The sequence below is a fragment of the Pinus tabuliformis genome, chromosome 8 (assembly GCF_031772625.1).
Source record: "Pinus tabuliformis cultivar Carrire ecotype Pingquan chromosome 8, CPIR1, whole genome shotgun sequence".
NCBI lineage: Eukaryota > Viridiplantae > Streptophyta > Pinopsida > Pinales > Pinaceae > Pinus > Pinus tabuliformis.
In genome coordinates, this window is record NC_142294.1 from 1,908,073,620 (window position 1) to 1,908,100,302 (window position 26,683).

Here is a 26,683-nt window from a genome sequence, read left to right on the forward strand (position 1 = left end):
CGTTTCTACTAGTTGGATGAGATTGATCACATAGAGCAGAAGGTTGAGTACAGGCATGGGTTTTCCCAGTGTGGACATAGGTTCATGGTTATACCCAAGCTTCCCTTACAGACGGCTCATATTTTTCGTCAAGACATCATCGGCCAAACATTACAGCCAAGCACAAAGAAGATAGACACACGACTGGCCAAGTGTTGCAGTGTCACAAGACTCTTTAGATATCAACCACATGCTCATTCAAAAGCCATAACTTAGTAAAGGGAAAGACTTATTTACAAAAACCAAAAATAGTAGGACACTAAACAAACAAAACAAAACAAAAAGGAAATACTAAGAAAAGCGAAAAAGAAAAACAATAAGTAGTAAACAAACTATGTACATAGTGCGGGGCGCAACCCCGACTTACTGAAAATAGTGCTTGAGATCTTGGTCGTTGATAGGAAGGTTGACAATCCTCCTGTCAAGTGATTGCAGATAGTATGTGTGTGGGCCAAGCTTCTCATGTACAATGTACAGACCAATCTACACAGACTGGAAATTCGTATGCTTGCCTTTGTCTTCATGGGGTTTATCCCATTTCAAGACTAAGTCACCAACATCGAAGTTAGTTTTCCTTGCAGAATTCTTGTCAAACCATCTCTTGATATAGTTCTGATGGATTGTACTTTTCTTTTGCTTTAATCCTTTCTTCATCTAGCTTGTGAAGTGTATCCATCCTACGCCGAACTAGCAGACAAGGTTTACCTTGGGATTCTTGAGACAACTGAAGCACGTGCAAGTAGATGTTGGGCAGTAGGATGGCTTCTTTCCCGTAGACTAGGAAGTATGGTGAGGTATTCCGAGAGGGGTTTGGGTGTCACGCGGTCAAACCATAAGGAATTCGTCAAGGCAGAGTGACAGTTATGCTGCTTAGAGTAAATGGCCTTTTTACTCCTCTTACTCCTCTTGTCGTACCTTGGAGGACTCATCCCGGGAGTTATAAGAAGTGACAAAGTCTAAAAACACTTGCATTATGTTCCCCTGAGTATGTACTTCATGTTCCCTGAAGACACCTCCTGCAGATTATCCCTGAAAAGTGCTCTTTTTCCATTGGCGCAAGTCCACAGTGTCTTACCCGCGCCAATCATGGAGATCCTCAAAAGAGGGCGCGACCATTGGCGCTCTGTCTTAGAGCAACAGTTGCGCCAACCAAGTATGGTCATGCTTTTTGCCTTAACGCACGCCCGACTGTTGTTTCCTTCATTACATGGAGCTTTTTGAGGATAAAAAATCAGTCTTATGTCGAGCTCTATCCTATCTCCATCTTTAATGGCTTTTGGGGATAATGTTAATCCACAAAAGGTGTCCCGGTTCATCGTATCCTCCTCCCTTCTTCATCTATATAAGCTTGTCATTATGCACTGGACAAGCTAGTGATAGTAGTGATAATCGTTAGTCATGGAGTGTTAGATGTTGAGTTCTTAAGTTCTTGGAGGAATGCTAGTGAATGCTAGAGAGGTTATGCTGCCGGAGAGGAGATGCATTGCAAGACACATATAGTTACTCGCCCAGCCAGGAGAGGTTTGACGTCAGAACCATGGTTGTAACTTTTCCTGTTTATTATTAATTAATGAGCGACTGCTATTATAGTTCCAATCTCATTGTCTATTATGGTGATGTGTTGATTTATTTCCTTTCTGACTGAAATATAGTTGTGCCTTGGTAGATGTTATGTTGGTATCTGTCTCTTCCTTTGCATGTGCAGGTGTTCATTTATGATCTGCTGGAGCGAGGGAGCGGGGATATCAACTCTGCTTCAATCATAGCGTTGGACTCCAGGTTGGTCTTCTTAATTCATCTTTGATGCATAACTAGGAACTTGCGTAGCAGCGTGGTTTGATTGTGGCTAGTTCTGTTTTAGGCTAGTGGGATCGCCTCTGTCCGCAGAGGGGATTTACCTGACCAACAATTTGGCGACTCCACTGGGGAGAAGCTAGTTGATTTTTGTCTTGCATGTTAATTTTCTTCTGCTTGCTTGAGTGAATGAGCTTCCTGAGTCAGTTTTGAGTTTATTCTTTACTGTTTGACCCATCTGAGCACTGTCAACCCGACCTGAGGTCGTATCATTTATTTTTCTAGCCGGCAAGCTTAATTGGCACGGTTATTTCTCTGACAGTCGCGCCAGTTGGCGCATGTTGCTCAAAAGCAACTCGCGCCAATCCTGTGGTAGCGCAAGTTGCAGGCTGACAGTCGCGCCAGCCCTGTAAATTTTGCCTGTGTGTGGGTGGAAAGCTCTTTCAGTCTCTTTTTATATCTCTTACAGCCTCTGGAAGTGTGTTGAACCTCTGCTTGACTGGTCTTAGCCTTCATCCTTCAGCTGTTTGCTTATTTCTATTGATTTTCGTCTCAGCCCTAGAACATCTAATGACTTTGCATGTTTAGCCTTCTGTGGGAAGTTTCGATCTCTTAATTATCCAGTCAGCTTGTTGGTTGTGTTCTGCACCTATCCAGTGATTTGTTAAAGCTTGATCTTCTATACTCTGAGTGCTTCACTTCTAGCCTCTTTGGATTTCACTTGACTTTATTCGAACTTAGATTACATGGTTCAGTGAAAGTCTTTTGTGTTTTTCCTTGCTTGCATGGTTCATTTTGGTGTTTCAGAATTGGTTCTATTTCATTGACTGAACTTGGATTGTGCATATCTCTTAAAATTTGTTTACATGCATCATGCCATCTTAAAGGAAAGAAAAACAAAAAATCTTTTGCATCGTATTAGTTAGCATTTATTGTTATTTGTTGCTATTAAAAAGAAAAAGAAAAAAATTCATTTCTTGTTATTAGTTGCATTAGGATCTTTGTTGTTGGTTGAGTGATCATTTCGTTTGTGTAAAAATCTCAACCCTCCTGTAGATAGAATTCATCGAATCAAATGATATACTTTTGGCATATAGTTTGCATTTAAGAAGTTTTTTGAGATATCACATACGGTAGGACCAAAAACTGAAACATAATCGAAGATAAACTTTAAAATTAACTCAATGAACATAACAACGCATTGGAACATAACACAAATACTCTAGAGGTCTAGGTTAGAGACGTGTTCCGACGTCTTTAAACCTGGTAGTTTATCGTCGAGTGGTTGGGTGATTCCTCCACGGTGAAGCGATAGGTGCCAATACGGACTGTGCTCCCATGTACCGTCGAGTATATATTGGGAGACCCCTATAGGAATAAAGCCTTTATCCATAGGAAGCCGTGTCAGCCGCCCTACGATTCGCAATGCAGTGAACACATCATTCACGAAGATTGACCACCCGTACCCTAAAAAGTATTCTGTGGTTTTGCGAAAAGTTTGGCACACCCTCTACCTAGAATTTCAGAGCAGTCACTTTTGATCCTTTTCGGACTCCCTAAACGAAAAGGTGCATGTGAGCGTCTTGTCACTTCGTGCTCATTAAATATTCGAAGGAGACTAGAGTCATCTTTTATCCTTTTCTCGACTCTTAAAAAATGAAAAGGTTAAGTTTAGTGTCTTAAAATTTATTGGCCACGATAACATCTACCCAATTAGATTTTGTTTGCATTAGCTTGAGTAGGATTATTTCTCGTTCAATGGCAGCCTTTCCGGCACCCACCGGCCAAGGTGTTCCTCCTGATGGGAACCCTCGTCCATTTCCTTCTGTTGGAAATGTCGGTGTTCAGTATATCGCAACACTGTCTTTGCCTGTGTTGACCATTGGTTTACCCGTATGGTTGTTTTCAAACTCGGTGGTCTCAAGTGTGATGACTCCTGTTCCGCCACCACCTCCTCCACCTGAACAACACCATGTTGATTCTAAGGTGGACCCCTTCCCTTCTTCGCCCATTGCCGTGTCCTCATCTTCTACTTCGCCTGGTGAAACCTTGGATTTCAGTAACCAGGTGGCTAAGAAGAAGAAGAAGAAGACCAAAAAGAAGAAGTATCCTAAGGGAAAGGTCGCATCTACCACGAAAATATCTGAAGTAGAACCACCTTCTGCCCCTCCGCGGAAGGCTAGGTCTCCTTGTCGATTATGAAAGGAGGACCATTTTCTTTCTAATTTTCTTGGTATTCCCCGGATCCTAGATATATGGTCCCGTGACCCGACTCGCCCCTTGTCGTCGCAGATCGACGATACCTTACTAGTTGGTAAGAGAAAAGGGAAGGTTCGTTTCCCTTGTCGACTTTGTGAAGGTAATCATCTCCTTCGCCTTTGTCCACTTATGGATGAAGCTTCCCGTCTTTTGGTAAGTCTGTCGGCTCCCTTACCCCAACTACCTTCTGGATATCAGCGTCTCTTTGCAACTGCAGATCATCTCTCTGCTAACCAAGTGACCAAACATGATTCCTCTTTAGTAAAACCTTCTCTTCCTCAACCTACCTGTGCTCCGCCTGTTCCAGACCAGTCCCTTCTCGGAACGAGTGTTGATTTACATTTATCATCTACGCACCACTCTACCATCAAAGATGAACCATCTGAGTCCAAACCAAACGAAAGTCCACAGTTCCAGATTACAGTTGACCCGGTCTTTCAAAAGGTCCAGATTACAAGTGACCCGGTTTTGCCTACAGAGGTTCCATCTTTAGATGATCTTACACCTGAATCTAAACCAGACCAAAGTCAAAAGGTCCAGATTACAAGTGACCCGGTTTTGCCTTCAAAGTTTCCAGCCTTAGATGATCTTACACCTGAATCCAAACCCGACAAAAGTCAAACGGTCCGGCTTACAAGTGACCCGCTTTTGCCTTCAGAAGTTACCTCCTCAAATGATGTTATCACTGCAAAGAATGAAGATCCCACCGTCAAAATTCTATTCATCAACATAGACTTGAATGATCAAGTGAGCATCCCTCTCATTCCTTCGCACCAGGAAGAAAGTCCATCAGAATCATATCCGGCTGTCTATCCAGTCCCACCTCCAAGCAACCTAGTTGTTTCCTTCAATTGGGATCAATTAGTCAATCCTCGGTTACCAGCCTCCATACCATTTCGAATTATAGTCCAAGTCTACTGCATGGTTATGGCCGGTACAATTATTGATGAGGGATCTCCTGTGAGTATCCTTTCTTCAACAGCTTGGGAAGCACTTGGTTCCCCACTGCTTCTGCCTGAGATGAGAAACCTTACAGGTTTCCATCGAGAAATCACTCGACCCTTAGGAATTCTTCCCAATGTACCTATCACATTAGAAGGGAAGACTATTCAAATGGGTGTCATGGTAGTCCAAGGTCCGTTACATTACAATTTACTCCTTGGACGAGACTATATTTATCGCATACGTGCTATTGTGTCCTCACTCTTCAGAGTGATGTGTTTTCCGCATGAAGGAAGAATGATCAAAGTCGTAGACCAACTTTCCTTCCCCGGTTCACACTTCACATATAGTCATCTACCATTCCTAAATGGTCTTATTTCCACAGGAAATGCCCCAGCATCCACCCCGTCATTCTGATGACGGAAGCTTCCCCGGGTGCGTGACTAAAGACCGGGGGGGCATGCATCCTCCTTCAAAATCGAGTCTTTCCAAGTAAACCTTCATTCCATCCACTCCGTGAATGCCATGAAGCTTGGGGGGCATGTACCTCGATTTTGCATCTTCATGCTGGGGGCATGCGACAAAATTACTGGGGGCATGCAACAATTTTTTTTTTTAACAAGCAAAGTTCTCCATGGTTCAAGCTTGTGTAAAAATGAACCCATACCTGATTTACATCCCGTGATTGCCTTTTATCTGCTAAATTCTGCTAGATGAGCCTTGGTTGTTTCATTCCATCGCCACCATCTCTTTGGCCGATCATATGCTTTCACTTGGTTGTTTCTCTTTTCCTGAGGAACCGCAGCGATGAGTGGTTTTATTAGCCAGCCTCTTAACCTTTACATGTTTCGAGTAAGTTCCACCATTACCGGAACCAGTTGCTACCCTTTATACCACTCGTTCCTTCAGGACGAGTCGCCTTTACGCTCTTTTCTGACTCGTAAAATATGAAAAGATTGCCGAGTATTTTTCCTTTTTGACTCGTTAAAGAAAATAAAAATGGAGGTCCGCTTTCAGCTCTTTTCTGACCATTTAAAGAGGAAAAGATTGCCGAGTCGCTCCTCTTGACTCGTTAAATGTTAATAAGGGACGGTAGTTTTAAGTTCTTTTTGACGACCGTTAAAACATAAAAAGATTACCGGGTTTTTGTTGTTTCAAACTCGTTAATGGTTACGAAACGACGTGGTTTTGACCACTCTTTTACTTTTTCAGGTCGAAATCACTAATTATGAAAAGTACTCCTCGATCGTAATGATCGGGCGGTTCTTTCGGGTATTATTTTATACTTTTTCGGGCCTGAGAGACACAACTTTACGAAAAAGGACATCCCTGGAGTTTCCTTTTCTGCTGTCTTTTCAAACTCTCTAAACATGAAAAGACGCCGAGTTCTTCCTTTGTCAGACTCGTTAAAACTTAATGACATCGGATTTTGTCACAACACAAGCATATGCTATCCCCATCAAGCTTGTTAAAAATAACTGGGGTACTCGCCAGAAATGGCGGGGGGAAAAGAAAATTTTTGAACCATAATTATTACCGTGACGGCAGTATGTCGCTCTTGAACATGGCACTTTTCTGCTTTCGTGTCCAGGGTGGGGATATTTCATCTCATATCTTTCACTTGCTTCCATGGACTTGGGTACCCTATTTGACCTCTCATCCACTCATTGCCTCGTCATCATGACCTTTGATACATTGATGTCAAATACTACCAATTCCGTTAATGTGCCGCCGATATGTTCAAGAGAAGTTGACCTCTGCAAAGAAACAACCTCCCTCTGATAGTTCGCACAATCTCGATTCACAACATTATCTCTCTGTCTCGTGTCGATGATGTGGGAAACATTATGGCCCACCTTCGATCAAGGTCACTTCCTGTCGATTTCAACTCATTATCCAGGAAGCTGATCTAGAGACTCCTTTCCGGTGCCTTGGAGCCTGCATGCCTCAATGGCAGGTTCTTTGTGTTCGACGTGAGGTTTTCATCATTGGCCTCCGATCGAATGATTCTACGGGTGTTCGACTTCAGATCATTGATTCACACGCCGTAGATTGTACCTATAGTACCTTGAGGGCCATTGTCATTATTGGTGGTACCTCTCGCGTCTGTTAACAGTTTCCACTATTGACTGGTAATCAGACGATGTTCATGCATGTTCGACTTCAGCTCATATATTCACATGCTTGAACTTGTACTCTTGTTCGGGGCGAGATGGAGCGCAAGACCCTGGATTGTGTCTATTGTAATCCAGGCGTGATTCTTGATACTGGACTCATTCACTGGATGGTTGCGACCATACCTGAGTCAATTCATTGATCCTCACCAGATGGCTGCGTCCATACTATGGATCTAGATTATTTATGTACTCTCTTATGGATGGCTTCGACCATACCACGTACATCATGTAATTGAACTATCAGTCATGTCTCTTAATACAGATCCTCGGCGGCAGTAACTATATGTGCTCTTATGTGTTCTTGTGTGTTCTTGTAAAGCATTTCACCCCTCTCCACCTCTCGGACTTCATGCTTTAGGGGGAATCTGTTACACAGTAATTTGTCACCATCCCTGTTACTCCTCTTGTCGTACCTTGGAGGACTCATCTCGGGAGTTATAAGAAGTGACAAAGTCTAAAAACACTTGCATTATGTTCCCTTGAGTATGTACTTCATGTTCCCTGAAGACACCTCCTGCAGATTATCCCTGAAAAGTGCTCTTTTTCCATTGGCGCAAGTCCACAGTGTCTTACCCGCGCCAATCATGGAGATCCTCAAAAGAGGGCGCGACCATTGGCGCTCTGTCTTAGAGCAACAGTCGCGCCAACCAAGTTTGGTCATGCTTTTTGCCTTAACGCACGCCCGACTGTTGTTTCCTTCATTACATGGAGCTTTTTGAGGATAAAAAATCAGTCTTATGTCGAGCTCTATCCTATCTCCATCTTTAATGGCTTTTGGGGATAATGTTAATCCACAAAAGGTGTCCCGGTTCATCGTATCCTCCTCCCTTCTTCATCTATATAAGCTTGTCATTATGCATTGGACAAGCTAGTGATAGTAGTGATAATCGTTAGTCATGGAGTGTTAGATGTTGAGTTCTTGAGTTCTTGGAGGAATGCTAGTGAATGCTAGAGAGGTTATGCTGCCGGAGAGGAGATGCATTGCAAGACACATATAGTTACTTGCCCAGCCAGGAGAGGTTCGACGTTAGAACCATGGTTGTAACTTTTCCTGTTTATTATTAATTAATGAGCGATTGCTATTATAGTTCCAATCTCATTGTCTATTATGGTGATGTGTTGATTTATTTCCTTTCTAACTGAAATATAGTTGTGCCTTGGTAGATGTTACGTTGGTATCCGTCTCTTCCTTTGCATGTGCAGGTGTTCATTTATGGTGCTAGAGCGAGGGAGCGGGGATATCAACTCTGCTTCAATCATAACGTTGGACTCCAGGTTGGTCTTCTTAATTCATCTTTGATGCATAACTAGGAACTTGCGTAACAGCGTGGTTTGATTGTGGCTAGTTCTGTTTTAGGCTAGTGGGATCGCCTCTGTCCGCAGAGGGGATTTACCTGACCAACATGTTACACAGTAATTTTTCACCATCCCTGTTACTCCTCTTGTCGTACCTTGGAGGACTCATCCCGGGAGTTATAAGAAGTGACAAAGTCTAAAAACACTTGCATTATGTTCCCCTGAGTATGTACTTCATGTTCCCTGAAGACACCTCCTGCAGATTATCCCTGAAAAGTGCTCTTTTTCCATTGGCGCAAGTCCACAGTGTCTTACCCGCGCCAATCATGGAGATCCTCAAAAGAGGGCGCGACCATTGGCGCTCTGTCTTAGAGCAACAGTCGTGCCAACCAAGTTTGGTCATGCTTTTTGCCTTAACGCACGCCCGACTGTTGTTTCCTTCATTACATGGAGCTTTTTGAGGATAAAAAATCAGTCTTATGTCGAGCTCTATCCTATCTCCATCTTTAATGGCTTTTGGGGATAATGTTAATCCACAAAAGGTGTCCCGGTTCATCGTATCCTCCTCCCTTCTTCATCTATATAAGCTTGTCATTATGCATTGGACAAGCTAGTGATAGTAGTGATAATCGTTAGTCATGGAGTGTTAGATGTTGAGTTCTTGAGTTCTTGGAGGAATGCTAGTGAATGCTAGAGAGGTTATGCTGCCGGAGAGGAGATGCATTGCAAGACACATATAGTTACTCGCCCAGCCAGGAGAGGTTCGACGTCAGAACCATGGTTGTAACTTTTCCTGTTTATTATTAATTAATGAGCGACTGCTATTATAGTTCCAATCTCATTGTCTATTATGGTGATGTGTTGATTTATTTCCTTTCTGACTGAAATATAGTTGTGCCTTGGTAGATGTTATGTTGGTATCCGTCTCTTCCTTTGCATGTGCAGGTGTTCATTTATGATCTGCTGGAGCGAGGGAGCGGGGATATCAACTCTGCTTCAATCATAGCGTTGGACTCCAGGTTGGTCTTCTTAATTCATCTTTGATGCATAACTAGGAACTTGCGTAGCAGCGTGGTTTGATTGTGGCTAGTTCTGTTTTAGGCTAGTGGGATCGCCTCTATCCGCAGAGGGGATTTACCTGACCAACAATTATCAACAATTATTTGTTCACCTTCAGCATCTTTAACATGTCCTGCATCCACAAACAAGCTATCAATTTTTAAAATACAAGACCTTTCGGCCTCATTTGATGCTTCAAGCACCAATCCTTCACACTGGACTTTCTCGGTTTCAACAAATCCTCTTTGTTGTGAATCAATTCTTTTGAGTCTCTCATTTTCCAACAAAGCAATATGTATTTGTTCAAGTTCTTTGAAATTGTTTATCAACTTGGCATTCCATTTCTTTTGCAATAGGGTCCATCTAATCCATTTCCTCATTCTCCATCCATGTTTTCGGTCCTCATTCTCTTTTCCTTGTATCCATTTTGTTAGTATGTCAAGTCACACTTTCAATTCCTCGATCTCTTTCTTCATCTTCTATGGTGAACTTTATCATGTTCAATGTCACTTGCAACAACTAACACTTTACCAAGTTTTCTCTGAACTTGGCCAATGGTTCACCTCACTTGAACCTACTCCTGAGCACTCATTGCTCCTCTTTGTTGCAAGCAACAGTTGTAGTAACTCTTCAGATTGCCTTTACAATGAATAGAATTTGGGTATGGGGCTCCGCCTATCATGCACCCATTACAATCAAAGACTCAAACTTTTTGACCTGACTTTATGACTCTTAATTTCCTTTGACTTGACCCCAAACTTTTAATTTCACATCCACTCTTCATTAGTAAATCTTTCCTTCAAAAAAATTCACCAATCACTCCAAAATTATATTAATTTCTTATTACTCCATCACTACAAAGAATAAAACATTACTAAATCCATATGTCTCCCTGGAAGGCACGTACTAAAAATTGTAAAAAAAATGATTCTCCACTTACATGAATCCACTTTTCCTTTACATTCTTAAAGCTTTTCACATAACTTTGATTTTAATAATAAGTGGAATTTTAGGTGATCCTTATTTAAAAATAAGTGGAAAATTGTATCCACGCGAATGTAATAAGTGGAAAAGTATATCCACATAAACGTGGATATTAAACTAAATATGGAATTGCATGCAAATGAGCTCTAAACAGGTCGCATCCTCCTCTAAACAGATGCTAACTATGTAAATCTTCTCGAAGCAAAGACGGTGCATGTAGATTTTCTCCAAGTCAAATACTCCATTTCTTATTTGGCTTCTTAAATAACGCTCTTCTTATGTTATGATTATCCTTACCACTAATATGCTAACTTTGCAGCAGGGTTCATTAACCCTTAAATCACGCACATTAAATCAATATGCAGAACTTAATATACCTTTGCGCGATGCAGAACTCAATATACGTTAGAATTGTCGTATATCCAAGACAGATGCAACGTCAAAGAGATGCAACATTTGTAATTACCTGCCAATGAGCAGATGCAACATTGAACAATGTTCTTACACGCATTAAACCAACATGGATGCGCAGAGCTGTATTACGAAACAGAAGGGAAGGCAACAACCTTTATAGGCCTAGACTAGTTGAAACTTTCACCATAGTAGAGTGCAAAAGCCTATCTTCCAGGATGAAGCCTTGCCTAACAATTCCCTTCCGATGATGGCTTTCATCCTCCTTACATATGATCCAATCTCCCATGAATCTTCAGGGAATCGATCAGCAAACGTGAATGTTTCAGCTCTGATACCACTTTCATGCAGCGCTCCTACCATAGATTCCATCGCGTAAATAAAAAACACCATAAAAATCTAAAATCCACAATATAAGAATTTATATAACTCTCAAATATGATTTATTAAAGACAAAATATTTACAGGAGAACTTCTCATTCCTCACTCTCACACTTCTCTCTCTCCATTCCTCATGGGCTTGTCTTAATTTATACAAATGGATTAGAACCCAAGGAGGTTCTAGATCCCTTAACAAACTTCAACAATATCTCTCTTGATCCCTAAAATCTCTCATCCAAATCCTAAAAATCCTCTAATTCCACTTTTAACTCAACTAATCCTCTATATAGGATCCCCTAATCCCTAAGATCTCTATGAGATCTTTACAAGTCTATCATCACTCATATTCTCTCATAATTGAGAATAATTATAAATAAAACTTCACACACATATTTTCCACTCATTTTATTAAAAATATACAAATAAATTAAAACATCACACCCCCTAGTCAACCAAATATACAATGATTTTCTGAAGCAGGATGCTCCTGCATCAGTTTCACTGCCTTGTATACTGCATATTCATGTTTGTCAATGATGGGGTAGTTAAGTTCGGGTCCCTGCATTCTTGTGCTAATGAAGAAGATGGGACGTTCATCGTTTAGTTCATCATTTTGAGTGAGTACTACAGTGAGCGATTTGTCGGAGGCGAAGGTGTATAACAAGAAGTCTTTGTTGAAATCTGGGTTGTAGAGTGCAGGTGATTCTATAATATCCTTCTTAATACAGGTGAATGCGTACTTTTCCCTCTTGCCCCAGCTATACACTGCATCCTTCTTGGTCATATCTTGCATTGGTTTTACTATCTGTGCATAGGCCGAGATGAAATTCTGGATGAATTTTATCTTTCCCAAGAAGGACTGCATTTCTTTCATGTTGGTTGGGTGAGGGATCTATGTAATAGTCCGGACCCGGTCTAGATCAACCTTGATCTTGCTGTTGGCAACGATGTGCCCAAGGAGGTTCCCCTTGGACACTGCAAATATGCTCTTCTTGGGATTCAAGGAAATCTCGTATTTTTGGCATCGCTCAAAAAGTTTCTTTAGATGGCATATGTGGTCTTCCCATTTTCTTGAAAACACAGTGATATCATTGAGGTACACCACTATTCTATGTACGATCAGTCTGCGGAAGACGATGTCCATGGCACGTTGAAAGGTTGCACTTGCATTCACAAGCCCAAATGACATTCGTCTATATGTGAATGTACCCCACTTATTACGGAAGGTACTTTTGAGTCGATAAGGTTCTGGTGCTAGGACTTGATTATATCCTGATAACCCATCAATTAAGGAAAACATTTGTGCTCGAGATATTCTCTGCAAAATGTGCTCCATAGATGACATGAGGTAATTGTCTTTTTCTGGGGCACAATTCAAGTTCCGGGAATAAACACGCAATCGGATTTCCCCGGACTTCTTATGTATAGGAACAAGGTTTGAAACCCATGTGGAATGATGAAATCTATAGATGATCCATGCATCCAACAATTTGGTGAGTCCTTTCTGTATGAGGGGTTCAAGTGATGGATGTACTTTCCTTAGCTTCTCCTGATATGGATTCACCCCTTCTTTGATTGGAATGATGTGTTGGATTTTTCACATGTCGTAAGTTTTTATATCACCATATGTCCACGTGAACACATCCCGGTACTATTTGAACAAGCGGACAAAGGCTTGCCACTCTTGTTGCATGCAACACGTACCGAGATTGATGAACTTTGGATCTTGTTATGTCCCCAAGTTAATCAGTTCATGCATCATGGTAGAGCTATGGGTTTTACTATTCCTTGGCCCTTAAAAGCGGTCTTGCAAGTCATAGAGGTTTTCCAAAGATACCACACCCTTGGGGATGAGGTTGTCTTTCTTATCGCCAATCTCAGCTTGCAGAGACTTCTCATGCTCGTCTTCGTCAATCGCTGCATCCTTTAAGATATCAGTGTTGGCCATGAAACGTAATATTTGTTGATCATCGTCAAACACGCATAAATTATTTATGTTATCTGAGATCGAAGGCCTATACAAAATTTCAACAGTAAATCTATCCGTAAGCTGTGACATTCTAGAAGTTGCGATTGCTAAAGCATTGGCAGCTACATTACGCGTTCTTGGTACAACAGTGATATTAAATGCTTGGAAGCTAGAGATCGGTCGCCATACCTCTTGCTGGTAAATTTTGAGATGAGGTGATAAACCATGTATGGTGTTATGTACTTGTCGTACCACTACTTCTGAATCACCTACCACTTTGAGCGCGACCACATTGAGGCTAATGGATTTTTGCAATCCCAACATGAGTGCTTCGTATTTTGTAATGTTTTTTGTGCACTCAAACTCCAAGAAGCTTAAAATCAAATGTTTTCTATTTTTTGGGTCAATCAAGACACACTTGTCTCCGAAGCCATCCTGCGTCTTTGGTCCGTTGAATTACATGGTCCAGAACTCGTCTGTACACGAACCATTCGACACGCTTGTACTACTGCTATTGCTATCACTACTGATACTACTATTAATGTTACAATGACTTTAGAGGTTTCATTTCCATCAGTTGGGCAAGGAAGGAGACCCAACTGCGTGTCTAGTGGGGTCAGATCTAGCTGTGTGGGATAACACCCGAGTGTTGTTTCCAAGAGGTATTTTTCGAACATGAGCCCTGTGAAGGCCAACGGTTCGTTCTCGCCATTGATGGGAGTGACATTGTGCCCCATGTATCTCTCGGATAACACCTGGATTTGATTGTTTTTTCCCTTGTACAGAAGCCACATGTGTGACTAGTCTATAGCAAAATACCCATTCAGCTTGATAAACCAGTCTCTGCTTAGTAGTAAGCCATACGGTTCCGGTTTGTCCACAATAACAATGTTTATGCAGTGGTGAATTTGGCTGTCATGAGATAGTCAGATGATCACGTCCCGAAGTTCACCAATGGATGGTATGGATGTCTGCTCGAGTTGGATGATTTGAGCGGATGTCTTGCTCGATTCCGCATTGATATTTTTTGCAATGGAGAGCGGCATGACGTTGGCTGTCGCACCAGAATAAACCAAACAGTTGTGCACATTACAATTAAAGATTTTAAATGAAAGCAGGAATGGAGGGGAAACAAAGTTTTCTTCTTCCATCCGAAGTGTGGTCAGCATAGTTGAGTGTGATCTAGGAGGTGTACTTGCTCCCTTTCTGGTAGAGGTTGCGCTATTTATAGATGTTAGCCCCAGTGCGTGCAATAGGATGTCTCGCTGAATCTGAATCTTAGCCAACTCGAAAAAATTGATGTTTGCGTGATTTTTCTTCATGTCTTCCACAATGTTGTAATCCAGAGCGGGTAGGCTCATCGAGATGTCCGAGGTGAGACTGGTGTTCGTGTTGTCTGGCGGGGTGTTCTGCAGTTTGCTGCTCATGGATGTACTCTTGTCTGCCACTGTCTTCCCAGGCTTGCTTTGTGTTTTCTTCTTTTGGATGACTGGTGGATCAACCTTCCTCAATAGTTCGAGCCTTTGTTGCATCTCCCCAAGTGTAGGGGGAGCCCCTTGACTCTTAAGATTGTAACGACCATTTTGTTTTTGGGGTTGCTTCATGGTGTTTGTCTTCTGTGCTTCCTGTGAGCACGGATACATGTTAATCACCTACCCAGCACTTGAGGTCTCATTAGGTGCAACATATTTGTCACCATTCATGTCTCCCGGCTGTCCTTGTGCACTGCTCATCATGTTTGGCATGTCGTCTGATACTGAGCTTGCAAATCCTTTCCAGTTCGAACAAGACCCTTCCGGGTGCTCACCTTCATGAAATTAGCAAAATTCGTTGTTCGCGCATTGTTCGACCTAGAACACTGAGCTGGATATTTGCGCAGTTTTAGTTGGGAAGCGATTGCTGCCTGATGACATGCTTCATTGTCTTTTTCTGGGAGGTCAACTGCTCACAGATTTATCCATTGTTCATTGTTTGAGCTCAGTCACTTCTGTTGTCAAGTTCTTGACTAGACGAGTAAGGGTTTCAATATCACTTACTTCCTTGTATTTACCCTTGCTCACCGCAACATGGGGTTTCTTGCTCGCATCTGTGGATTACTTCGTTGGTTTTTCATCCTTGATGACTCCAATCACGTGTAGGTCTTTCTCAACGGCAATTGCCTCTTTGTAGTTTTCTAACAATGTTGGTTTTGCAGCTCGCTTGACAAACTGCACAATGATGGTTGGCAGTGCACACGTGTAGTAGGCGACAATGATGGAGTCTTGAGGCTTCGTGTCCACTGCAAACTTATTCAATATGAACAGAAACCTCTAATTGAAATCTTTTACCTTTTCTTCCCCCCCCATCTTCAGGCTTCCCAACTCTTTCATCAACATGGCTCGGGTTGTGCCATCAGCGAAATCTTCTAGAAATATGTGTTTGAACGTACCCCAGTTATGGATGGAGTTGACAGGAAGGTTGTGATACCATACTGTTGGGTGACCATTCAAGGTACATGGGAACAATCCACATGCAATATCGTCATACCATACCTCAAGTGTCTGTAGCTGTAGGTAGAAGTTGTCCAAGTGATCTTGTGCCTTCACTATGTTGTCAGGGTCAAACTATTTGAGCATTCTCTCCGACCGCTTTGGCATCCTGTGCAAGGCACCCGGGAGAGCCATTGGTCCCTGAGTCATCCATTCCAAGTTTTGGTCAGCCATGTTTCTTCTTCTTCTTCTTCTTCCTCCTCTTCTTCAGAATCTGACGGTTCCAACTCCGAGTATGTTGGTTCGTCTTCACCCCCGCCTCCTTTGCTGCCTTTCCCTTTGCCTCTTATATAAGAATCTGAGCCCAAGATCACGAGGGTGTCACGTTCTCCCTGTTAGAAGACTGGAGGTTCCTCTCCGTTCTCAACAGCTTCTGCTAGAGCTTCGAGTGTGGTAAGAACTTCTTCTTCCAACGATGATACAACAACTCTTGTGGGAGCGGTTTTGGATTTCTTTATGCATATGGAAGATGTTGTATTCCTGGGATCAGTCTTACTGCTTTTGTGAACTAACGGGTGGTGGGACGGATGGAGTAGAGGTGTTGATACAAAATTTCATGTTCATGTATGGGAGGTGAGGAGTAACCAACTTCAGAGTCGTGCATAGGTGAGAGGGAGTGCGAGTTACTGGCTTGACCAGATGATTGATGAGTGGGGCTAAGAGGACATTCAACCATAAACAACTACCGGCGCTCCTTCTAGGGCCAGAAATGTTGACGGTGCTAGACCCGGAAACATTCAGGGGATCTCCCCAGTATGATGTCCCAACTAGACCTCACATCATTTGGTGTAGGAATCCAATCCTGTATGATGGCTTGATTGCAATTTTCTTAAAGGTTTTCCTTAGCTCTTTCTTGTCAGCACATAAGACTGGCTTGCTTTGTCTTCAAACAATGAGGTTCACGTCCCTGGTGAGTGCTAGTGTTACTTGTGTCAAGGTTATTTCACCGTAGATAGAGAGGGTGGAAGTGAGTTTCCAATCGAAAGGGAAGAGTCCCAACTCTGTCAGAGACACACAACACAATACGACATGCGCAACTTTCGGAGGAGCAGCCCAAATAGATGCGGCAGTCACAAACACACAAGAAGGGATAGCACGTACAACACTCAACGAGGTAGTCTGAGCGAGTGTGACGGTCATTATAACAAGTTTATGGGAAAGGTTCCGACTTATGTTCAGTGAGGCAACCCCTGTGGTCAAGACAATGTTAACAAGTTATACAACACATTTTCATAAACATATGTATTAGAGCAACCAAAATAGTTCAATTGTTTTTACATAAGTTAAAACAACATGGATTACAAGTGTTCCAAGATCAGTCTTACAAACAATTAAAATACATGTGTGAAAACGTGCTGGCTTGTTATGAGGCTTCTGAATTAAGCGAAAGTTCAAAGACACATCGGTACACCATACTTCACTAACCCCTGTAAGAGGGAGCGCTGGAGCCATTTCTCGCTTTTCAAAGAAAAGACTACAGACTCTCAAGGCTATGTGGGAGGAGCCATGGTGAAAAAGTCCTTTGCATGTACAAATGAGGGGTATTTATAGCCACGGGTAAAACTAACCCTTATGACTGTTCGACTTCCCTCATGATGGTTTGAATTATTTGATTCTTCAACTTTACATGACTCTTCATATTACATGTGGGTCTCTTCGACTTCGATGTTACATTAAAATGATTTACAATAGTATGGCCGGCAGTAGTGATGTGGCCGAGATGATTCATGACACGAGTCGACACGACAGTGCTGGTATGTTCATGGTTCTGTTGGTTTCCATGTTGAGCTGTAATGCTACTGAGTGATGGATGTTCTCTTGGTGTATCATAACTTCACCTCCACATGTAAAGGTGTGTGGAGTCTTCGATGGTCTTGGTGTTCATTTGATGTCACATGTGCATGTCGCTCCATCACTTGTACTTTGGCATGCTTCGCATGTTCGTCTATTCACGTAAAAAATCTCCTCGTATGCATTCTCTATTCGTCCGTTCGTGGAAAATTCTCCTCATATGCATTTTTCGTTTGTCCGTTGGACAAGAAATCTCCTTGCATGTGCTCTCCTTTTTCATCCCATTTGTCACCGCATCATGTCTTATCCATGTACCTGTATCTCTAGTCACTCATGACGAGACAACATCAAATCCGTAAATCTCCTAGTCTACCATGATGCATTGTCGTTCAATTTTGGATGCAGGTGAGTGGGAGAAAGGACAAGGCTATGAAACTGCGCAAGGCAGATTTCAAGCTGGGATGCAGCCTCCGGGCACTATTGATGAAAATTGCGCAGAAGTCACTCGGAGACTGAGATGGAAAATATGGATCAGCTGTGACTGTCTGTGGGATCTGGCTCAGTTGGAGGGAAGATATGCACAATTTTTTAAGTGAAGCAGTGCAGGAAGTAGAGGGGGGTTGGCAGCAAAAACTGCGCAATTCCTTCGCAGAGCTGGTAGCGGGCTATAGGAAACTTGGCCAGAAAAATGCGCATTTTTTCAGGGAACTGGCACCGGGCTGCAGGAGTGCTGGTGACAAAAACTGTGAAATTGCTAAGAAGCTGACCTACTGAACACCCCTATGCAGTTTCTGAGCTGAGAGGGATGCTGGGAAACTGGGTGATTACTCATGAAATCTGCGTAGTTTTCCAGGTGAGTAGCAGGATGGATGATTGGGTGACTGGCTAGAAAACCTGCACAATTTTTTGAGGGAGTCAGTGACAGACACTAGGTGACTGTCCGGCATGTCTGCACAGTTTCTTCAGTCAGCGGAGCGAGCATGCTTGGCAACTTTTGTGCAAATTTTTGGGGGAGTGAGTCCCGAGATCACTGCTTAGTCAAACTATCTGGTTGACCAGCTAGAGGCTTGGTTGATTTACTTGCAGGCAATGCAAATTGAAATGCCTTGTTGAGAAACTTCTGCCCTTTTCTGGGTGATAGTTGGTCAAGTCGATTCTAGGGTGGAGGTCCAACTGTCTGAGGGTGATCGAGTCATTAGACCTTCAGTAAAATAACTAAGCATGTGAGCAAGTGAACTTGTGCATATGCGACCTTGCGAACACACACTCAACATGACTCGATGACAAGACACCTCAAACCATAAAGACAACATATACGCAGTGTGACTAAGTGACAGTGCGAGTGAAAAGTGCAACACTTGTGATAGATCATTGAACGACTTTGGCGACGCTTGAGTGATAGTGCATACAACTTGGTGTGTGAGTGCGACAGATGTTTACATAGTGAATACCACTTGTGCACACGAAGTAGGACCTTTTGTGTTTCCAATACATGACTGAAAGCATGACATTGTGACCAACATGCAAAAGAGATGTTTATTGAATGGTCAAGTGAGAAGGGTGCAAAGACTTAACATGAGCTCACAAGATGAGCCTGGGTGCTTGAAAACATCAAGGAAAAACAAAAGTAAGGCTCCGAAATTGAATGCAGACCAAAATTTTGGAGGATGCTACAGCCAATACAACACTACATTCATTTTCATAATGACCATACTTCTTACACTAATGAGGTTGAACTTGAGATTTATCATACCTCTGGCCTTGTGCTTGCTTTGTCTTGGGCCTTGACTTGGATTTTTATTGTTACCCCTTCCACTTGAGCTTAAAGGGCTGCTTCTTCCACCTCTGTGTGGGCTTCTTCCTCTTCCTCTAGCATATTATCTTCCTCTGCCTCTACCTTGACCAAATAAAACTTGTGTCTTGAAGGCATGCTCCAATGAGGAGCTTGTTGCTCTATTCAGTCTATGTTCATGAGAAATCAGTGATGCATGAAGCTCATCCACTGAGAACTGTGAGAGATCCTTTGTCTCTTGTACGGCCACAACAATGGTACCAAACCTTTCTGACAAAGTTCTCAAAACTTTCTCAACTATTCTCCTTTCCTCAAGTGTCTCACCATGAGACCTGATTTGAGTAACCAGTCCAATTACATGTGTAAAAAACGAGTTTACATTCTCAGACTCTTTCATACAAATTGTTTCAAAGTCTCTTTTCAACATTTGTAGTTTTTCTATCTTCACTTTTTCCATGCCTTGGTAGGCTGTCTGGAGGGTGTCCCATGTTTGCTAGGACTTCCTTGCTGCTACGATCCTTGGGAAAATACTTTCATGAACTGCTTGAAAAATGTAGAAAAGGGTTTTTTCATCCTTCTTCCTATTGTCCCTCAACAAATCCCTTTCTGCTTGAGACAATGCATTGTATGCTGCTACATTTGTTGGTTCTTGAAAACCATTCTCCACCCAATCCAAAATGTCTTGAAAGAAAACAGGGTCTTCATTGTAATAACCCAGTAATCATAATTTTTCCCATTAAATTGAGGTATCTGAGGATTAGTCAAGCACAATGTTCTTGATGTTGTCATTTCTGAGTGTAAAAAAATCTTTCTATCTGCTGGTAAATATATTTCTAAAATTTTCCCTCAATTTTTTTTAATTGCTAATAAAAACACTCGTTTTTACACTAACAAAGTTTAACCTGCTCTGATACCATTTTAGTGCTGGTCTGAGTGGTTAATTAAATAGGAAAGAAATGAAACTAAATAACTGATTGGAAACCAAAAGAATGACACAAGTAAACACAAGATTTTACGTGGTAAAACCTTGATAGTGTGTCAAGGAAACATCCACAGGGAAAGGGATTGGATATTTATTAAATCAACAATGATTCTCCATGATTACAATAGTTCGGGCATTCATCAGTTTTATAAGAGCCTCCTCCATTACATAACTGTTGTTTCAGTATAAAACTAACTTGGCAGTAACTAATACAATTTTTACACATATTTACATAATTCGTTGTCAAATTTCAACAAACTCCACCTTGACAACAATTTTCCTAATCCCTTTCCCATGCCCATTCATCATCTCTTCTGCAAGCCAAGAGAAGCCAAACACCATCGAAGCTTCTCTACTATAACTGGCTTCATGAATATGTCTGCACAATTCTCCCGTGTATGGACCTTCTTGAGAGCTACTTTTCTGCCATCAATCACATGTCTCAGAAAATGATACCTTACATCAATGTGCTTGGTCTTTCTATGATAAGCTAGATTTGTAGCTAAGTGAATAGCACTCTGACTGTCACAAAATACATTCACTCTCTCTTCCGTCCTTCCAATCTCATCAAGTAGACCCTTTAAACAGATTGCTTCTTTACTGGCATTTGAAGCAGGTATATGCTCTGCATCAATAGTGGACAACACAACTGTTTCTTGAAGCTTTGACATCCAACTAATTGCTCCATGTGCAAGAGTAAAGACATAACCTGTAGTAGATATCCTTTTTTCCAAATCACCTACATAATCAGCATCCACATATCTGAAGATTGATCCTTCACTACCATTAAGATGATGCAATTATCACTTGTGCCTCTTAAATACCGAAGCACCCATTTCACTGCTCGCCAATGTTCTTCACCTGGATTTACCATGAACCTGCTGACAACTCCAACTGTACATGAAATGTAAGGTCTTTTAGATACCATTGCATACATTAAGTTGCCTACAACATTTGCATATGGTACACGAGACATATACTGCTTTTCTTCATCAGTTCTAGGACTCAAAACTGAAGAAAGCTTAAAGTGAGAAGCTAATTGAACATTAACAGGTTTCACACTGTTTATACCGAACTTTTCAAGTACTCTTTCCACATACTTCTATTGTGATAACCAAAGCTTACCATTTTTCTTGTCTCTGTTTATCTCCATTCCCAAGATATGTTTTGCTGCTCCAAGATCCTTCATATCAAATGTCCTAGAGAGTTGAGCCTTTAACCTGCTGATCTCTTCCATGCTTTTGCTTGCAATAAGCATATCGTCAACATACAAAACTAAGATAATAAATATGCCACTCAAACTCTTAAAGTATACACAATGATCATAATCACTTCTGATAAAATTATGGCTCACCATGAAGGAGTCAAACTTCTTGTACCGTTGCCTGTGAGACTGCCTCAGGCCATACAATGATTTCCTGAGTTTGCAAACTAATCTTCTGCTACGACCTTGTACAAAATCTTCTGGTTTTTCCATATATAATTATTCTTCCAAATCACCTTGTAGAAATGTTGTTTTAACATCTAACTGTTCTAACTCAAGGTTAAGTATAACCTCCAACTGAATTTTTTTATTTCGTGATACATGTTCATGTTCAATTCTTTCAACAATTGATTTTAAAAGAGAAGATTAATCAAATGTTACATCTCTGCTAATGACTATCTTTCCTGATGTAGGATCCCACAACCTGTATCCTTTCACCGCATAGTCATACCCAACAAAGACATAACATTTCGATTTTGGATCTAATTTTGAACGTTGATTTGTAGGAATAAGAGCATAAGCATCACAACAAAATATCCTTAAATGTGAATAATCACAAGACTGACTTGACCAAACTTCTTCAAGAATTTTACAATTAACTAGTACTAGAGTTGATCAGTTAACTAAATAAAAAGTAGTGGATATTGCTTCTACTCATAGCTCCTTTTGCAGGTTAGCATTGCTGATCATGCTTCTAGATCTTTCCATAAGAGCCTGATTCATACGTTTAGCAAAACCATTTTGTTGACGAGTATAAACAACATTTTTATGTCTAACAATTCCTTCATCCTTATAGTATTGTTCAAATCCTAGATAAGTAAATTCACCACCATTGTCAGTTCTTAAACATTTAATTGATTTGCCTATTCTTTTTTCTACCATTGTTTTAAATTGTTTAAAGACATTTAATACATCAACTTTCCTTTTTAACATAAAGACCCAAACTTTTCCAGAGAAATCATCAATAAACGTTAAGAAATATAAAGCACCTCCATACGATGCAACAGGAGATGGTCCCCATAGATCAGAATGAATATAGTCCAAAATTTCTTTACTATTATGACTTCCAGTTTTAAACCTTTGTTTACACTGTTTTCCATACACATAATGTTTACAGAAATCCAACTTCAAGGATTTCAAATCAGGAAGTAATTTATGGTTTATCAGTACCTGAATACATTTCTTCCTCATGTGACCCAATCGTTGATGCCATAGGCGAGTACCTTCTTCTTCTTTCTCTGACACAATCGCTACTTCACTGACCTGAGTACTTCCTTTGAGTTTGTAAAGATTTCCGACCTTTTCTGCTTTCATAACAACTAGGGTGCCTTTTGAGACTTTCAGCACTCCATTCTGACCTATAAACTTATAATCATCTGAGTCCAAAACTCCCAAAGAAATCAAAAATTTCTTCAATTCAGGTACATGTCTAACACTAGTTAATGTTCTAACTGTGTTATCATACAATTTAATCCTGATATTTCCCATCCTAACAGTATAACATGATACATTATTACCCATAAACACAGAACTACCATTTACAACTTCATATGAAATAAACCAGTTTATCTGTGGACACATGTGATGAGAAGCCCCAAAGTCTAACATCCAACTTTCAAAATCCTGAAAGACATTACATACATTTAAAGTTTCATCTATCATACATAATTATTCAGCAGATAAAAATGCATCTATCATACCTGAATCAACTTGATTTTATTCCTTCTTTGGGTTATCAGACTCTTTCTGTTTCCAACAGTCTTTCTTGAGGTGTCCAATTTTATTGCAGTACCAACATTTCGCCTTACACTTCTTTCCCTTTGATTTTGATATGGAAGATCCCCTTGTTTTTTCTCCTCTTTCCTTTGACCGTCCTCTGGCTATCATGGCTTCTGGTGCAGTTGTTTTAGTACTGGATTTCCTCCATACTTCTTTAGATAAGAGAGCTCCCACAACTGATTCAAATTTCAAAGAATCAATAGTGCTCAAACTGATTGAAGTTATGAAGTGGTCCCATGACTCGGGCAGAGAACACAACAAGGTTATAGCTTTGTCTTCTTCCTGAATTTTAACTTCCATATCTGATAATTGGCATATAAGTGTATTAAAAACATTTAAATGTTCTGCAACTTTTGTACCCTCCTTCATCCGTAGACTGTACAACTATCTTTTCAAATAAATTCTATTGGTTAATGATTTTGTCATATATAGTTTTTCCCATAAATCTGTAGTTGTACTCTCTTCAACAATGTTGAAGAGAACTTCGTCCACCAGACATAACTTGATAGTACTGAGAACTCGAGCATCCAAGTCCTCACAGTCTGAATCTGTCATGCTAGCAGGTTTCGTAATCACCCCGTCCAATGCTCTATGCAACCCTTGTTGCACCAGAAAATCCCTAACTTTCAGTGTCCATATAGCAAAATTGTTATTTCTGGTGAATTTCTCCACCTCCAACTTTTCATTCGTCATCTTGGCCATTTCTTTCATCCTAGGGTTTCTTAAAAAAGAAATTGATTTGTCTTCTTCCAACAAGGGTTTTCAATTTTTTCTATTCCAATTTTATTTATTTATTTATTTTTTCGGAATTCTGTTACTTTCCATTTTTTTTTTCTTCAAATTGACTAAAAAATCTATAACAAGTTTATGAAAAAGTTCTTTTTAATTTCAGTTTCTTGGACAAAACCTCCGTTTTTCAATGAAACTTTTTTCTCGCAAAAATTTAACAAATTCCCTTTCTACAATTATGAGTCTTTTAAAAAAAAGGCACTCTTCAACCATACTCTTTAACAAATTTCATTGGAAAAAAAACTTGTTTTCCTTTCCTTAATGAAACCGTACTCTTAACTTCTAAAAAATATTCCATTGGTTTTTGAGCCAAAAAAAAAATCTGGTTTTTAAAAAATAATTTTTTCTCTAAACAAAATTTACTCGACATTTACATGGCTTTCTACTGATCCAAAGGCTCACATGACTTTCTGCTAATCAAAAGGCTCTTTATGCAACAACGTCCTTTATTTTATATTTTTTTTGAAACAACGACTCCTTCAGCCTTTGCTCGTGCAGACAAATCAACTGACACCAACCTTTAAAAAAAGTATTTCGCAAAGAACCCAGCGGCTGAAAAAGTTAGTAGTTTTCCCCTTCTTCTTTCCAGCGTTAATGGAAAACTTTCTCTTGTTTTCTTTCCAGCGACAGACTTCAGAAATCGAGTGGTTGCCTCTGCCGCTCTCAAAAAACTGGCTCTCTCTTGTAGAATTCACGTACAGATTAAAAAAAAAACCCTTTCACCATATAAACGTAACGTTCTTCCTTGTCGGCTCTAATAGATTTAGTCTGAACGCTCTTCCTTTCCAGCTCTGACCAACATTCAAATGAACCTTATCTACGATTTCAAATGAACCTTATCTCCTTCAATCAAACTTCCTCAACGACCCAAATCCTCTAATACCACTTGTTGGTCTGAAACAGGAAAGAAATGAAACTAAATCACTGATTGGAAACCAAAAGAATGACACAAGTAAACACAAGATTTTACGTGGTAAAATTTTGAGAGTGTGTCAAGGAAATATCCACGAGCAAGGGATTGGATCTTTATTAAATCAACAATGATTCTCCATGATTATAATAATTCGGGCATTCATTAGTTTTATAAGAGCCTCCTCGGTTACATAATTATTGTTTCATTCATTAATTTTACAAGAGCCTCCTCCGTTACATAATTATTGTTTCCATATAAAACTAACTTGGCAGTAACCAATACGGTTTTTACACATATTTACCTAATTCGTTGTCAAATTTCAACAGTTAGAAAATTATAAGGCGTAGAGGAGAGGACAAGAAAATCTTTGCAATCGCAACTGGACAGTGGCTTACACTTACACATACACGGCTTTGCAAATCGCAACTGGACAGTGGCTTACACTTACACAAAAAATCTTGCAAATCGCAACTGGACAGTGGCTTACACTTACACGGCTTTGCAAATCGCAACTGGATAGTGGCTTACACTTACACTTCACGAGGAGTTGCGGAGTAACTTTCTGTAAAACTCTTGCTTTCACGCACCCATAAATATTTTCTCCACGATTTTCTCCTAACTACCTCACAAACATACACTCTCTCCGGCAACTATATAAAACACTTTTACTTTCATAATTATCCAAACATACAACTTTTGACTTATTAATTTATGACAGAGCAAATATTTAAGACACGGGATGGGTGATTATGCAAAATGGGGGATTTGCTGAATTTACAGAGGTTTCCAATTGCAAGTAAGAGTTGCGCAATAAACATTTGAATATAAATTTTACCAACTCTGTATTAAGTACTTCAACTATATGATGTGTTACGGAATGATTAGCAAATAAAAATTGCGCAATAAATGTTTGAATATACATTTTACCAACTCTATATTAAGTGCTTTAACTATATGATGTATTGTGGAATAGTTAGGTTGTACTTCTGCTCAAAACTCCACTCCTTCAACTTACAAGCAGAATAGCAACCTGCAACTGAGGTGTACCACATGAATGATTGTTGTTGAGAGTAATATTTCCAACACTTTCATGCCTTTCGATGTGATGTTTCTCATTTTTTCTCGCTGATTTGTCATAAGATCGGTCGATACACTTGCATCAGTTTTGATTTAAAAGAAATACTTCATACTTGTGTCGTCCAATCATATCAGTTGGAAAATCCAATGAGCACATGGTGGGTCTCTAATTTTATCCAAAGGAATCGGGATTAATAGTGCGTTTGATATCATAACTAAAGCTTTGAATCAGAACCAACAATTAACATGAATATAAAAATTTACAAAATTTCTGAGGGTTTTCCAGAAGAGTTGATGTTATGTATGCCGAGTAATTTGAGTATATGAGAGTAGAAAACTTTTGTTTATATTTTTTTCCACATTTTGTAAGATTCAAGTTCTTGAGAGTTTCAAAATTTTATATTGGCGATTTAGATGTAGTTTTTTTAATATGAATGCCTTTTACAATAAGTTTATT